We start from the raw sequence: 16,919 nt of genomic DNA on the forward strand, positions 1-16,919 counted from the left end.
AGGAATGCGTGGCAGCAAATTCGTACTGTTCCTGAGAAGAATCAAACAGCCATGTAGAGATGAAACAAAAGAGATTGTATTAACATGATGGTAACATAGACAGTAAAGTAGAGGCAATGCCACATATCACATAGGTCTAACTTCAAAACAGGAACTCAAGAAGATCAGTTAGGACTTCACAGATCCACAGAAAGAGAGGGATTTATAAAGAAAAAAGAAAAAAGAGAAAAAGGAGAACGAGAGAGCGTGTGCCATGCTGTCACCATGGCAACAGGGCATTCTAAAGTCAAGAACAGAACAGGATGGTGTGTGTGAGTGTGCGTGGGGGGTGATACTGCTGACTGAATGGGGATTCAGCAAAAAAAATAATAACAGATTTGAGAAACCTTAACCATCACAATTCATGTCGAGAAGGGTGATTTCAGCTTTCATTTTTGATGCATTAATTTATTTATTTTTTTATCTTTTAAGCAAAAGTAAAGCCTGTTTCTAAAATATAATTAGTGTCAGCATAAGCATCATATTGATTATTCTTCATGAACTCCTGCTGATCATGAAACCTATGGAAAACCTCTCAAATCTTTAAAGAATTTAAAACACCCTGGAGACAGGCAAGAGGGTGATAACTTCTAAATAGGCTTTTGTCTGTCATGCACGAGGATGTTTGATGGTTATTTTGTGGTGCATCATATACTAATGCACTGGAATGTTTCATGGTTATTTTGTGGTGCATCATACACTAATGCACTAGAATATTTCGTGGTTAATTTGTGGTGCATCATACACTAATGCACTAGAATGTTTCGTGGTTAATTTGTGGTGCATCATACACTAATGCAATAGAATGGTTCGTGGTTATTTTGTGGTGCATCACACACTAATGCACTAGAATGGTTCGTGGTTATTTTGTGGTGCATCATACACTAATGCAATAGAATGTTTCGTGGTTATTTTGTGGTGCATCATACACTAATGCACTAGGACATTTGGTGATTAACCTTTGTTGTGTCACAGATACCCTGCTGGAAGAGAGTGGCCTTGGCACTGGCCTGTTATCTGTTTCCAATGGCAGCTAGAGAGTTGTAGTTCAGTGTCAAACTGTATGACTTGGACATGTGTAAAGCAGCTTTCTATATGGGGCAATGTACCTACTAACATGCCTTACTAATAAGCCCAAAGGCTGTATGGAAAAAATATTTTTTTAGTATATGTTATACATACAGAAAAAGTAAGATGCAATGTGTGAGTAGTATTTTAGATAATTAGCTGATACAACTCAAATATCACCCTATGTTTTGTTTAAGTGTGTTTAATTGATAGATTCACGTAAACATGTTTGTCCAAGACAGATGTCTGGCTTGCATTTGCAATGCAAAAAAGTACTTATTACAAAATATGCAGACAATCCACAAATTTAATAAACATTATTATACAGTGCATCTGTAAGTAGACTTTAAACTTTATTCTATGAGGTATATTGAAACTCCGCTATATTTGCCTGTTCTAGTCTACTGATATTGTGATGTATTATACCAGATAACAAAAATGATCTGCCCCAGATCTGTTCACATTGCCTATAAGTTCTAATCTGGATCCATAAAACTGATGTAGCCTGGTGACTTTTGGCTCAATGGGACAATACCAGCACAAATCTGGCTTCTTAATAAGGACTGACACAGAGGTCAAAAATATCTTTATCAATATGGTCAAAATGTGGCCTATTTCCATAACACAATCTTGTACTGAATCTGCATCACCTCCATCAATTGAGTTACTTAAATTTAAATTCAACATGTTAAATTATTAGTAATATTTTAATTTAAACTAAACAGGTAAAATGTGTTTACTCACTAAAGCTTGACAAAATAGACAAAATATAAGAAAAAAGAAAATATACAGATGAACATATACATCTAGATGAACACACAGAAATAATTTTATAAGGGTTATAGTTAATAATACCAGCTGATATCAGAATTTGTGTAATAATTAGATATTAAAGGATAAATAAGTAATTTTTCCAATGATGATTCTTCACATAATGAAACTGTCATTATACTGACATCTAGTGGCCTGAATTTATCAGAGATTCTGTACTAAATCTGTACTAAATGTTAAACATGGCCACCTCCTTGTGGGGGCCCCGGTCCATGGAGCATAAAATGATTAATTTGAGGAATACGAAGCATTCTTAATCTCACCTCTTTATTGAAAAAAAAAGAAGAAAGAAATAACTTCTTTAAACATTGTTTGCTGCTTTGGTAAAAATGACTTAAGCTATTGTTCCTTTAACTATCTTTTGTTTTTGAATGTTGTGTAAGTTTCACTGTGTGTGTGTGTGTGTGTGTGTGTGTGTGTGTGTGTGTGTGTGTGAGAGATAACAGAACTTTTGTTAATGAAAGTACCTTTTAATTACTACAGCATTACAAATGGATTTACCAGGACCAGTGGAATAAACAGTTTCACTGAGGCAATTCATCAGTATAAAGGAGGAGTTAGTAGAATGGCTCAGGTCTGGCATAGACGAGTAGATATGGGAACACGAGGTACTGTAGCTGAGGAGACATTACAGTGTCACCATCTGTTAGCCTCCTCTGGCTGAATATCTGCTTCTGAATCACCAAAGTAGTTAAGCTAATACACACACGCACACGCGCACACACACACACACACACACACACACACACACACACACACACACACACACACACACACACACACACACACACACACACACACACACACACACACACAGTTTCCTTCACCTTCTACATCTTTACCAGCTCTTCTCGTAGCCCTTGGTATTTTTTGGGATGAAACCCTTCGTGCATTGTGAGAAGTTTCCTTATCTTGATGTCAGGGGTTTCTATCTCCACCTTAGGCTAGTTCGAGGACTGGTAGGTGACTGATGGTTGCTCCACTCCATAGCCGTTATCCACAGATATCTAGAGGATGTGGTAACTATGGGTGCTTCAAAATCCAACATCTAATCTAACTCTATTAGCTCAACTAGTAGCTCAATGTTTCAACATCCACAAGCATTAGCCATCAATTTAAGATTATCAATCAGGAACAAAGACAGCCAAGTCAGGGGCAAGGGGACAGACACAGAGGCAGACAGAGTCTGATTCCATGACAACGACAGAGACAGGGACAGGGACAGGGACCAGGCAGCGATAGGAGGCCTGAAGGCTGACATAGCGACCAGAGGAGGTTGGACTAATGCTCTCTGGACAGAGGCAGCACCCTCTGAACAGCAGGAGACAGGACAACTTGTGGGTTATGAAACTGCCAGACTCAGGGGCATACATTTCCCCCCCTATGGAGTGCCTAAATAGGGGGTAGCAGGGCAGAGGTGGCTAGGACACAGTGAGGCACTGGTGGGTGTTTCAACCAGTGGTGTCAGCAACATCCGTGGCAATGTAGAGGAAGGAAACTCTCAGGTCTGGTGGAGCAGGCTCTCTAACATTTACCCAAACCTCATCTAAGGTCTTGGTCCAACCTGTCCAGTAGCTGATATGCTGCCTGGATTCTGCTCTTGCGTTCAGCTAATACGCAAGTTAAAATCTCTCAGCTAACATCTTTGTGCAGTTCAGAAGTGTGACAGTACAGTGACACCCTATTTTTTATTTAATTCTTTAGAACGTCCATAGATTTATAGCATATTATGTATTTCAGTGGCACTTGAAATTTTGTGAGTCCTTTACATCTTTCTATATCCCTGCATAAATAAGTCCTAACAGTACAAAGAGAACCCAGTTAAACAAAATAATGCACATTATATACAAATGCATCTCTGCCATAAGCTCTCCAAAATCACTTACAAAAGTAATGAGGAAAATATTTGCATAGTTACTGTACAAGAAGCAGAGCTGTGGACTAACAAGGACATAAATGCCTGCACAGGGAAGCATGAAGTTCTTATGTACATTGTCATCTAGAGATGGTGACAGGACCACAGGGCCTGTATATGAGAGAAACTGTCTCAGCTCAGTAGTTTTTCAACAGTCCAAGTCTCTGACTGATCTTGGTTTTCTTGCACATGCTCCACAGGTATATGTGGATGGAAATGAATGAGAGTTTCTGAAATTCTGCCAACAAGACTAGAGAGCAAAGTATATTTTCAAGGACCTTTCAGCCAAATGTTTAACAATCAATGCCTAAAACCGTTCTGCTTCCTTGCTATTCAGACACCTCTCTGCTTAGCTCTGCTTCTGTTTCTGTTGTCTGTTTCCTGGATTTTAATTTGCTTCCAAGAGATCTGTATTTTAATTAGCTTTCAGTTTACAGTGTCTGAGATTATTATTACAACCATGAAGTTGTCATCTTTTCTTGTAATTTTCACATTTTTAAGATTAGTTCCACAGATACTGGAACAGGAAAATTCCTGTTCGATACTAAAAGAACCACATCTGAAAATAGCAGTGCTGGAAATGAGTTTTCAGAGCTTGGTATCTGAGTTTAAAAGCTGTGGTACTGCCCAAGGATTAGTGGAGTGTGGGAGTGCTGGCAGGGGACTACCAACCAGTGTCTTAGTGGAGCAGCGAGCAGAGGAGACACACACTAAAGACACATAGAAGAACATACAGAGGAACACACAGTGGAGACAAAGAGGAGACAAACAGTGGAACACACAGTGGAGACACATGAAGGAGACACAGGAGGAATATGACTATCTATGTTTCAAGTTTCAAGTTTCAAGTTTGGTTTATTTGTCACATACATAGTCATACACAGTACAACACGCAGTGAAATGGTGGCATGAAATATTAGAAATTCATAGTCACTGTGAGCTGAATTTCACAGTCTCTGAGTAAAATTATAAACTGCCGACAATACTGGTAAACAACACAACAGTGACGGTGCTTACTGTGCATGTAAGTATGACACAAGAAAGCAGGAGTCTGAATTAAAGGGGATTTTAAGGACCTCCTTAGTACAATTACAAAGCTCGGCATTCAAACATTTATCAGTTGTCCTATGCCTGCATGAATAAAAAAAAAAAAAAGTTTCTCATGACTACAAATTATACATTTGTCTAGAAAAATGCTGCAGGTCACACAGCCTGAACTTAACTTTATTGACAACTTCAACCTGTTTTTCGGAAAGAGAGATTTGCTTAGGTGAGCTGGATTACACACAAACAAGAAGGTTGTCAAAACTTTCACTGAGAACTTAATTTGGATTTTATTGCTCTAGAGCCTCAACATCTTCCCCCCACTGTGGACACCCTGACAGACCTGCAGCCCCTGGATGAGATTTGTGATGATGACAGAGCTTATCAGCTTCCAGGAACACCACAACCCTGTGAGGAATCCACACTGTCCTAAATCTCCACTCCCACCCTCTCCTCACCTCAATTTCCCAGCAGCAACAGCTGAAGCTATGGCTTTCCTTGTCATCCAGCCCTCAGGTCCAGCATAAAATCACTTGAAATCAGTAACTAAACACACAATGATCAACAGCTTCCTTCACTGGAACATTAACACTGGGATTTAACAACAGGTTCCTTCACTGGAACACAAAACAGTTTTAACAACAGGTTCCTTCACTGGATCACTTAATACTATAACATAGTGTTTCCATCATCAAACAGTTCTTTCCTCACTACCTCTAAGAGTTTGCTATTAGCTAGGAATTTGTGTGTACATCTACCTCAAGACGATTGATAAATCAATAAAACACACTCTGTCTGAGTATTACTACATGGAACAGAGAATATATACACACTCACAGTGAGTGCAGTCTTAAGATTTTTGAGGGTCACCTGAGTCTTGTTGAAGAACTTGAGATGCTTGTCTTTACTGTTGCAGCTCTCCATTTCAGAGAACTGAGAAACCTCACTATACTGGCATATTCTTCATAAAGTCTATCCACATTAATGCCCTGGAGATAACAGGCATGAACTGATTCACAAAATTCTTCAAACAGCACAGGACTTTCAAACCTCAGTTTAGATATTTAGCTGTGAAAGCTGTTTTCAGAAAAGTCATATTTGTGATTTAAGCATTTCTTTGCTGTAATGGAATGCTCCCACTGGTCACGTGGTATGGTCCACCGCGTGCCGTGGAAGTCGTCGTTAATTATTTGTAACCACGCCTACGTTAAGCACACACCTGTATCTGTTTAGGCTCGTCATGTTTGTAGTTATTTAAACCCTTGTCAGCGTGTGCGTTATTGTCAGTCATTGTTCACAGTCGTTCCTGTTAGAGTTTATGTTTGTGTCTCTGTCCACCGTCTCAATGCCTGTGTTTGTGTTCACCGCTTGTGTTAGATGTGAGTGCCGATGTCGTCAATATTCATCAAACATCTGTCTGTCGAACGATTCTGTGCGTCCTGCAGCACTCGGGATGTTAATTTTAACCTTTTGTTTAAAAAAAAAAAAAAAAGTGAAGTCATCCTCACATTTTCTAGCTAGATCTGAGTAAACGGTGTCCACAGCAAAGCAAAAAAAAAAAAAAAAAGATCCCTAACCTTCCTCTTAAGTTTGCCATTGAGATCGGTCATTATCTTATACAGTGGAGTGATGCAGAATTATTTGGCCTCCAGTGCCTCAGTGCAGAGCTGAAGAAAATAATTTTCTGATTTAGCACAGGCATTCTCTCCAAAGCATGTCTACAGAACTCTGGGGCATTCCTCCAACCCTAAGATCTGGATGTAACTTTGTCAGGGGCATCCAGTTCTGAATAATTCTGTCAGTAGTTGTAAGTAGTGACAACTACCTTGACACGACATGATGCAAAAGATTGCATTCATCAACTTAAGGAAATTCACAGAATGCCCTTCATTGTGCTACCCTAATACTTGAGATGTTGAAATGACTATACACTTTCAACATCAAAATTCAATTTTCCTGCAGCATACATGGATCTATGTTCTCTTTAATGTAAGCCACATGCATGGCTTATTTGTAGTGTTTTACACTTAGGCTGATTATATTGGCTGCTATCTTTGGGCAGTGGTAGTTCAGTGGTTAAGGTACTTGACTTTTGACAGTTTCTTGCCTTGCACATGCCACCTTGTGTGGTTGTGGGAAAGTTGGAATAAAGAAATGGGGTAGTGGTAGCTCAGTGATTATGGTACTTGACTAGTAATCAGAAGGGTACCAGTTCAAGTCCCACCACTGGCAAATTGTCACTGTTGGGCCCCTGTGCAAGACACTTAACCCTCAATTACTCAAGTTGTACTCAGTCATAAGTGGAAGTAGCTTTGGTTAAAAGTGTCAGATAAATGTCTCTGAAAGGAAAATGGAGCTAGCCCATTTTCACACCTTAAACCAAAGTTTAAGCTTTGGTTTTCACACAGGTAAACACCTTTAGCAACAGGAGTAATCATAAATCTGTCAACTTTAATGCCACAGTGTACACTTGTGTAAGAGTGATGGGGCTTCACTGCATGATACACTTTGCAAAGTGCACTAGCAGCTATTTTAGATTTCAGGCGTGACTGAGTAGAACTAAAAAATGATGAGTAGAACTAAAAATGATGAGTAGAACTAAAAAAATTCCTTTCTTGCTAATGTCTACATCACATCTGTTTCCTGTACAGAAAGCATGAAATTCACATTGTCTGCAGGTGAGCCAATGACGATCAAGAATGAAAAGTTTATGTAGTTCACTCCAAAATGAAGAACATTAGGAACCCATCCTGGCTTTGGGCCAGACAGAGGACTGGCAGCTGAAGAAATGGTCTGTCCACCCTATGCAACACCATATGATTTCCATATAAGGTTGACAAAACTGAGTCATGTTGACATCTGAAATAATGCATGAAATAAAACATATAAATTCTATATGTTATATATATATATTATATAATTAAGCAATGTTTTCCAGTTAGTAATTTTTCTTTGGCTATGATGTGGGCCACATAAACAGCTGAGCTCTGATCCACATAAGAAAGGGAATGATGGCCTAAATCTGGCACATATCGGAACAACCAGATCTGTACTGTAACTTCCACCAGGAATGAACCAAATGAGAAAAGGTGATACCATAGTTAGTATAACTATGTTGTTCCATGTGCTTCTTTGTTTTGGTTTTTCCTTGTTCCACCTCTATGTTTGGTTCCCTGCCTCTTATTGATTTCACCTGTGTTAAGCCCTGTTTAAGCCTGTGTTTTGTTAGCTTCTTGATTGATTATTGTAGGTGTTCTATGGTTTGTAATGTTCGTTATGTCTTTATCTTGTCATGGTTTCCTTTATCTGGTCTAAGTTTTGCTTTGACTTTATTTTGTGTTCCTGTAGTTTCTGTTTTTTTTGTTTCTGTTAAGAATCCTGCCGTATACACATCTACTCCTCTGTCTCATTCCATGCCTAACCATGAAGAATAAAAACATTGAAGTAATAAAAAATTGCATTTTTCATTAATGTTGTCTAGATTTATTATAATATTTCCCAGCAAGGGTTATTTTTTGTTCTTAATACATTTTAATGCTTAAAGTTTTTTAAACCATGAAATGTCATCTAAGTTGATTGTCTCCCTGTTATTCTGAGTTCCTCTGTACACACCCCATGACTCTTCCTGTGGGCTCATGACTCTCAGCAATTAGCAGACATTTCTGGAGAGAAATCATTCACAAGTAGAAGAGTGCATATCACTCTTTACTGTTTTCAAATGGTTTTTCAGTTTTTCAGTTTTTCAAATTGATGTTTTGTATGTTTGAAAATATGGTTAATAAACATGTTAAATACCTCCTTTGTGGTGACCATGTGCTAGCCTGTTGTTCATCACATGAGTAGTCATGACTTTAACCTAAAATGTCCTCCATGTTACTTCTCTATTAATGCTTTGTATAGAAACGGGGTGGATAAAACAGCAATGTTGTTAACACAATAATAGAGTGGATGTAAGAGACCTAGGTGAATAAATATGTCCAGAATGTATTGGTATTAATTAATTATTTATTATGTATTTATTTGGCTAAATACATAATAAATGTATTTATGTATCCTGGTTAGGATACATTCTATGAGTAAATGACAACGCACTTTTGTAAGTCGCTCCAAATTTCCATAAATGTAAACATAAATATTTAGTATATGCATGTATTTATTATTAATTTTATATGTATTTATTTGTTATGGTATGCATGTATTTATTATTAATTTATTATATATTTATTTGTTATGGTATGCATGTATTTGTCAGGTCATGGCCTCACTGTCCACTGCAGAAAGCTGAGGCACTACAGGTCACATCATGAGATAGACTCTGAAAGAAGGCAGAAATACCTCAATAAAAAGAAGTGGAGAATATATAGAGAGGATAGAAGAAAAAAGAAAATGTCACAACTCAGTAGAAGGCAGAAGAGAGCAAAGAAAGCAGAGGGATAGTAATAACTACCACATCCTCCTCCAAGTCCAGGCAATCCCACAGACCCACATAATACCCCACAACCAGGTTCCTAAAGGTTTGAAGAAAGTTGACAGAAGAATGTCTTGTTGAATGGGTGGAATCTGGATTTGAATTATCCTAGGTGATATTGTCCTTACTCTGGAATCTGGAAACTAGATCATTCTGCCCTTACTCTGTGTGAGAGCATGCATATGAAAGTGTGTGTACATGCATGTGAGAGTGAAATACATATACTCTACTACCAGAAACTGTTAAAAATGATAATAACAAATACAGTAACATTGTGTAGTCTAATAAAGAGATGGTATAATACAAATGGTCTAACTAACAGAACAACTCCCTTTAGTGTGACTAATGGCCTTCAGTCTGAGAATTGTTGTATAAAGGATCATTTGTCTCTAAGAGAGATAGTAAACAGTATGACAGTAGGATTACTGTGTGTTTCCAGCGCTACATGCTACATTAAATGGTTAACAACATGTTACAGCTGCTGGTCTAGGCATTAAAGATTGTAACATAACAGCTGCAGAGAAGTCCAACAGGTCAACTGATCTCTTGTGTCAGAGTGAGATTGTGCCAAAAGAAAATAAAAAAAGGTTCGGTTCGGTGAACAGAGCTGAATGCAGGAAATGGATATGATTTAATAATGAAAGGGGCAATCCAAGACGTAGTCAAATAACAGGCAATTGAAATATCTAGATAGCTGGAGACAATATCAGCAGGGCTGATAAGGAAACAGACAAGACAGCACAATCCAGACAACAGGTATAAGTCAAAGTAACTGTCATGTTCGTGGACCAGAGCATCTCCTGTTTCCCTGGCTTCGTGATCTTTTCCATGTGTCCCAGTCCTTAGTTTCAAAGCTTTGTGTATTTAAGCCGTGTTACTGCATCTCAGGTTTGTTGGTCATTTCCATTTCTAGGTCTATGTATCTTCGATGTTCTGATTCTGCCTCGCTTCTAGTTATGCTGTACTCGTTTTCTGTGTTCCAAGTTTCTCTCTCCATTTACTATTATTCTCTTGTTGCTTAGATATCTCTCTTGTTTAGTCCTACATTATTTCTATTCGTGTTTTAGTTGATGTTGCCTTCTTTGTCTGTATCGCCCTCCCAGTTCATGTTCATTAAGTTGTTTCTATTCTGCTGTCCGCTCTGTTATCTCAGTACTCTCCTATGTTTCTTTCCTGATCTATAATCACCCTGAATTGGTCTCTTATCCTTTTTGTTTGTTTCTGGTGTTTGTTATTAAACTAGTCTTTTATTTACACTGTCCTGTTTATCATTTTCATTGTCTTCCTCTGTTTTGGATTCTGCTCGTTCTCAAGTCCAAGGCACTGGTACTTTGCACATGTGTTCGTTATCCACCTCACCCACGTTACAGTAATCAGGATAACAAATTTGTGAATACAATAACAACATCTTAGAAACAAATGGCTAGGCAAATAGACTTCATACAGACTGACTGAACAGTCAGGCATATATAGGGAAAATCAGACACAGGTGAAACTAATCATCTGGGGACTGGGAATGCACAAGAAGTTTGTGGGTAATGTAGTCCGTAGCGGCTTGTGTCCATAAGGAACACAACAGCTAAGTGACCCTGAAAGACTTCCATTTGAAAATGGCAAAACAAACATATATACAAATATCATATCTTTGTTTTTTCTCTCATACAAAGAGAGAAAAAAAACCCCACAAAAGTGGCCGAAACATGCAAACAAGTATCTAAGTAACATTTGATTGTTTTAGACAGATAAATCTTTATAGACATTAGCCAATCACAGCTTGCCATGACTTAATCACCCACAAACCTCTTGTGCATTCCCAGATAGACCTTATGTATTTTGTACTTCTAGGTATCAGCATTCATCCCTGTATTCTACAGTATTCTAGTTCATTGGTATGTTTGATTCTAACCTACTGTACTGTACTAGGATATATTCTATGAGTAAATGACAAAGCACTTTTGTAAGTCGCTTTGGATAAAAATGTCTGCTAAATGCCGTAAAAATCACGCATGGACACAAATATGGATAAAGACCAGATGGAGGGCTCATGATCTTTGAAAGAAAGAAGAACAACCTGATAATCAAAGGCTTTAAGAGATTATGTCAGTTGGAAGACAACAGGATCTAACTGTGATTTAAAAAAAACAAAAAACAAATGTTTGATAACCGACACGAGGAGTCTGCACCATAAATTCCTTTCAGAAAATGAATATCAGACCTCTTACTCTTTTTTTCTGCAGCTTAAGACCATTTTGGGTTGTGGTGCCCATAACCTGAAACCTGTCTGTGTAGAACTCACAGTAACTTACAGTTCATGGATAACACCCAAGGTCTCTTAGCAACAAAAAACTTTGAGAAGGTGGTAGATGCAAAAAAAAATGCAATCCTAAATCTAAACTGTGTGGTAAATGTAAAGATTGTGTTTATTCAACATATACAATGCTAAGACCTACTGGGAACACAAAAACAGACCTTATCTAGTGGTCTCTGGAAGACAATGCCAAAGGGAATGACAGAGAAGGATTATGGGAAAAGGTCAGCAATCGTTGTGAAGGAAAATGTGATGACAAGAGAGGATACACTTGCAAGTGAATTCTATGAAAGGCTGTTCATATATAGCTGGCACATATTTAATATCCAATGCCAGTACAGGGCATACAGAAACTTGAGGAACACAAGTGTCCAGTACATGTAGATGTCAGAGAGAACTACTGTAAGTATTCTTTTTAAATTCAATCAGTCCATTTCAGAAAGTCACTCCATCAAGATACCCTACATACTGAAGTGCTGTACACTGCAGCTGAATAGTCACCAGCAACGATCTGCTCCATCTCCCCTCCCAGCTGATATGATCCCCCAGTTATCTGAGATGGAGTAGACATGGTGAGGGAGAGATACCCTTTGATCAACTGCCTCCATGTCTTCAGCGATGGCCCAGCTATTTAATACAAACAGGACACTATCTACTATTTTTAAAAAAAGACTCCAGATGGTGTTGAAAAGGTCAAACCTTAAAAGATCTGCTGATAAAATTTCCATCATGGAGGACTGTTCTCAATGCAGAGTTTACGTTCCACCACCTGATGTTGAGAGGGAAGTATAAGAAATGATTAATGTACCCCTGCATGTGCTTGTCAAAGGAACAATGAAAATCCATCAAGTAATCTAGGGATAATTAAATACCAGAACATAACTTGCTTTTAAAAGGTATACAAAGGTGTACTTGATAGTATGTGCTAGTGGCTAAAAAAGATGAGTCTGGGAGAAGAGGAAAGCCTGCATTCCACTGAAGGACAATCATGGCCTGAGGTCATTGTGAATGAAAGCATAACCCTAACCCTAACCTACCACTAACCCTAACCTAACCTAACCCAAACCTACCCTAACCATAACCCTAACCCTAAACTTACCCTACACTAACCCTAACCCTAACCCAACCCTAACCTACCACAAACCTAACCCAAACCTACCCTAACCATAACCCTACACTAACCCAACCCTAACCATAACCCTAACCCTACACTATCCCTAATCCTAACCTTATCCCTAACCCTAACTGTAAACCAACCCTACGCTAACCTAACACTAACCCTACATTTCCTGTCCACTCTCTTACATGTGTGTTTTTTGTATTCATTAAATAAAATCAACAAACATTATGTATTTTTTTGTGGTTACATATCTTCGTGAATGACTAGACCATTTTTATGTTTTTAATAACATAGGTGACGTATTATGGGCAAAGCTTAACTGTGGCAGAAAGTGACTATTATCATATCAGTATTAGGTGTTGGAAAATAAGAACATGACACAGGTGCAATAAGAACACGACACAGGATACAGGGAGGAATTGAAAGCAGAAACAAAGCATCATGGTGACATTACCATGTGAACAAAATGAATCCAAACCAATGTAAACACAGGAACACTGTGATAATTGCCACGGGAACCGCAATGCCAGAGGGGGAAATCATGACAGCTAAGCACTGTTTAGGGAAATGAGATGTTGGCTAGGAAAATGTGCTGACATAGTATACGTGGTGTTTGAGTTTCAGAATGAAATTGCTGTGTGTGCTCCCACAATTCCTGCTTGCCTGCAAACTATAACTTAGACGCATAAACAATTTTGTAATATCGTGATATCAATTAATTTTGTAATATAACTACATTCTGTTATTTCTGTGTTCAGTTTTCATTAATCCAAAGCAAAACCATTTTTGCAATATCAGTGGCATTGTGTGTTTATGCATGAATCTGATTTTTTAAGAGACTTAAAGAACTAGTGCACTTAGCTATCATATAACGTGTAACGCTTCCAGCAGGAACAAGGTGAGAGGCAGAATGCAAAATGCAGGAGGTGGTTTATTAAGCAAGGGTAACTAAAACACAGAGGGCAAATAAACAGGGGCAAGGGGAAAACAAGGAGGTAAAACAACACACGAACTAGACAAACGGAAACACAAGAGCGACGACAATGTAACGAGTATCATTTAAGCACGACGGAACAAATGTAACTTACCAAAATAACCAAAACATGGGAAACCAAATACAGGGCTTCAATAACCAAAACAATAAAGCACTAATCAGACACAGTAGAACATATGAACAGGGAGAACCAAAACAAGGACTGGAATAAGGAACAGACGAGGGACGGAGAAAACGAAACCAAGAAACGGAACATGCAGGAAGCAAAAGGAAAACAGACGCAACAAGGAAACTATGGAAACAGGGATGTCAGGAGCGTGTTCATTCGTGACATAATGAAAACTTTGGTACAGATGTTCTACTTTAAACAGATGTTTCCAGCTTCAGTCCTTTAGCTGACACTTTTATCCAAAGCAGTTTACAATTATGTCTGAACACAGCTTGAGTAATTGAGGATTAAGGGTTTTGCTCAGGGGCCCAACAGTGGCAACTTGGCAGTGGTGGGATAAACCAGCAACCTTCCGATTACAAGTGAAGTACCTTAACCACTGAGCTACCACTGCCGATATACATATGAATTACCCATACTACAAACATAGTGCTTGCAATGCAGAAAAATAATTATTCAGAATTTAAATAATAGTTTCATTGTAATAGTGAAAGAGATTTTAACAGTTTAGCTAAACCATGTAATGTCTGGTTATACCAGTAAGCTACTTACTATCATTTACTTTCATCAAATGAAAAAATAACAATAACTAGCTACTTAAGCCCAAAATAATTTGAACACTGTTGTCTGTTTGCTGTACATAAACATTTTTTTTTAAATCTAAGCCTATAACATTTTTTAAGTAATTAATTCTATTAAAGTGTTAAGACAACAATAAAAGACTTATGGGGAAGACCAATTTACCGAGTCTGACTGACTGCTGACTGATGACGCGCTGGTTTAGGATTCTGATGGGTGTCTTAAACATGAAAGGAACATGACTGTTGCGTTCCAGGGTTCAATTATGCACAGCGCACGCAAAATTAAGGCAGACGTTACACACGTTACACAAACTCTATTGGTTGTTGTTTGTGGTGATAAACCATGAACACATATTATGAGATTTTTATTTCCTTTCGAATAGTGACACAGAAAAGAAAAGAAAAAAAGAAAAGAACGCAAACGCAACTTGAGCCAGAGAATGCTGTAAAGCATTAATGTGTAAGAACGTTTTAAATAAGTGACACGTATTAGGCTTCATTAGTGGTCTCATTCTTCCCACAAACATGAATGTGTCTCTTAATCAAAAAATATTTTTGTGTGCCATTATTCCTTTAATTTACATGTGTTAAGAGAGTCCAGATTAATTATTTGTATAAAAGAAGTATGGGGAAATGGAACCATGAATTTTTGTGATGCTATGCGCAGTGGAATATCCTTTTGTAGACTTCTAATAAATGTAGAAATAAACCAAGATGATATGATGCCCAAGCAGTAGCCTACAGACACTGGGATCTTATACATTTATTAAATCTGATACTGGGAAAACAGAGGACATTTAGGCATCATTAAAAAATATCAATGCTAACATTGTTTACATACAAAATTTACAAGACAAAGGCTTTGCAGTCAAAGTGGCTCACCTGACATTTGAACACAAAAAACCTTATAGTTTCTTAAGAGTAACATCTTAACCACAATAGCTCAATGAACACTTTTTATTTGTTCTGAGTCCAAATGAAGTCATTGCATAGTCGAAAAGAATAACTTAAACATACTATGAATGATTTTGCAAGAACTAAATAGTGTCAGCAGAATGCATAAAGTTGTAATTTCAGATTAAAAATCTCTTGCACATTAACAGTGAAAAATGGCTAGAGTGTCTTGTGCTCATTGCTGCTTTCAGCCGAGATGGTAATTTACCTTGACTTTGGCAGAGCCATAGAAATCCAGTGGCTGTGGGAAGATATTTGCCTTATCTCCTATGTGCACAGACCATTTACCTGCAGCCCTCTTCGACCTTTACAAAAAGCCCCTACACTTGTAGAATCCATCAGTATTGTATTAGAGTAGACCCTGGAACTGTGCCATAGATTTCAGTATAAGCTCTACACTCACACAGGTCTACCCTTTGTTCATAAAGGAATCTGTAGAGGAGTAACCCTTAGACATCTGCTTTGAAGACTTCCAGGTCTATGTGCTGTCACTATAGACGAGGATACTGAGGAAGCCCTTATACAAAAGTTTACTTGTTCATCTACTTTGCTAGTTTCAGCAGATTAGTTTTTGCAGAGCAAAATGGTTGCTGCCTCAAGACCTTCTGTGGGTCAGATGGTGTCACTGAGAAGTATGGATGTCTCCTGCTTTCGGTATATATATATATATATATATATATATATATATATATATATATATATATATATATATATATATAAGGAGTATACCAATCTGATGGAGCCCATCCATCACACGAGGGCAGTATTGACCAGAAAATAAATGGCATATCAAGACAGATGGAGCAAATGGCCTGGGTCTCTTCCCTCATTCATACCTAACAGTGCTGCCTACAGATCTTCCTATAGCTCTCCAGCAGAAAGGATGGTCTAACAGTGGACAGCTAGTTCCTGCACCATGAAGAAGGCTGGTCTTCCACTCATGGGTACCTTAAGCAGCTTTATAGACCAAGGAAGGCTGGGCAAATGGCCTGGGTAGCCAGAAACATCTTGGTGGCAGGAAATGTTTGACAAGTGAGAAAATCTCAGTTGTAAACAGCTATAAAAATTATTAAACCATTGATTTATTTGTTAATAATGAGTGGTCATTTTTTTAAAAATACGCACTCAAGAGATTCAATAACAATGATGTAGCAGTAGTGAAGCATCTGAATACATTCAGTAGCATAATAAAGAGACTTTTAATTAACTGTGTAAGTAAGATGTGTCTGATGAAATCTGATTAATTTAGTTGTGTCCAACTTCATATCTGTATCTTCACAATACTGAGCTATCTCAAACTCCACACACATGAGCCACATTTTAGCTAGATCACATGTAGATAACCCTAACCAATCAAACTATTGCCTGATGCACTCTGTCTACTAATCGCTCAAATGCTTGTTGAGGTAAACTGTTACAGTGTCACAA

At 38.0% G+C, this 16,919-nt stretch overlaps 1 long non-coding RNA gene across 1 annotated transcript; it reads right to left on the minus strand.

Annotated features, from left to right (window-relative positions):
- Positions 1-11,762: 11,762 nt before the first annotated feature.
- On the minus strand, positions 11,763-13,994 carry LOC113576319 (uncharacterized). The gene is made up of 2 exons (XR_003410501.2): positions 13,882-13,994; positions 11,763-12,442 (listed from the first exon to the last, which is right to left on the minus strand). It is a non-coding gene; the product is annotated as an uncharacterized LOC113576319 (long non-coding RNA).
- Positions 13,995-16,919: the final 2,925 nt, after the last annotated feature.

The sequence above is a fragment of the Electrophorus electricus genome, chromosome 2 (genome assembly GCF_041902795.1).
Source record: "Electrophorus electricus isolate QZ-2024a chromosome 2, ASM4190279v1, whole genome shotgun sequence".
Classification (NCBI taxonomy): domain Eukaryota; kingdom Metazoa; phylum Chordata; class Actinopteri; order Gymnotiformes; family Gymnotidae; genus Electrophorus; species Electrophorus electricus.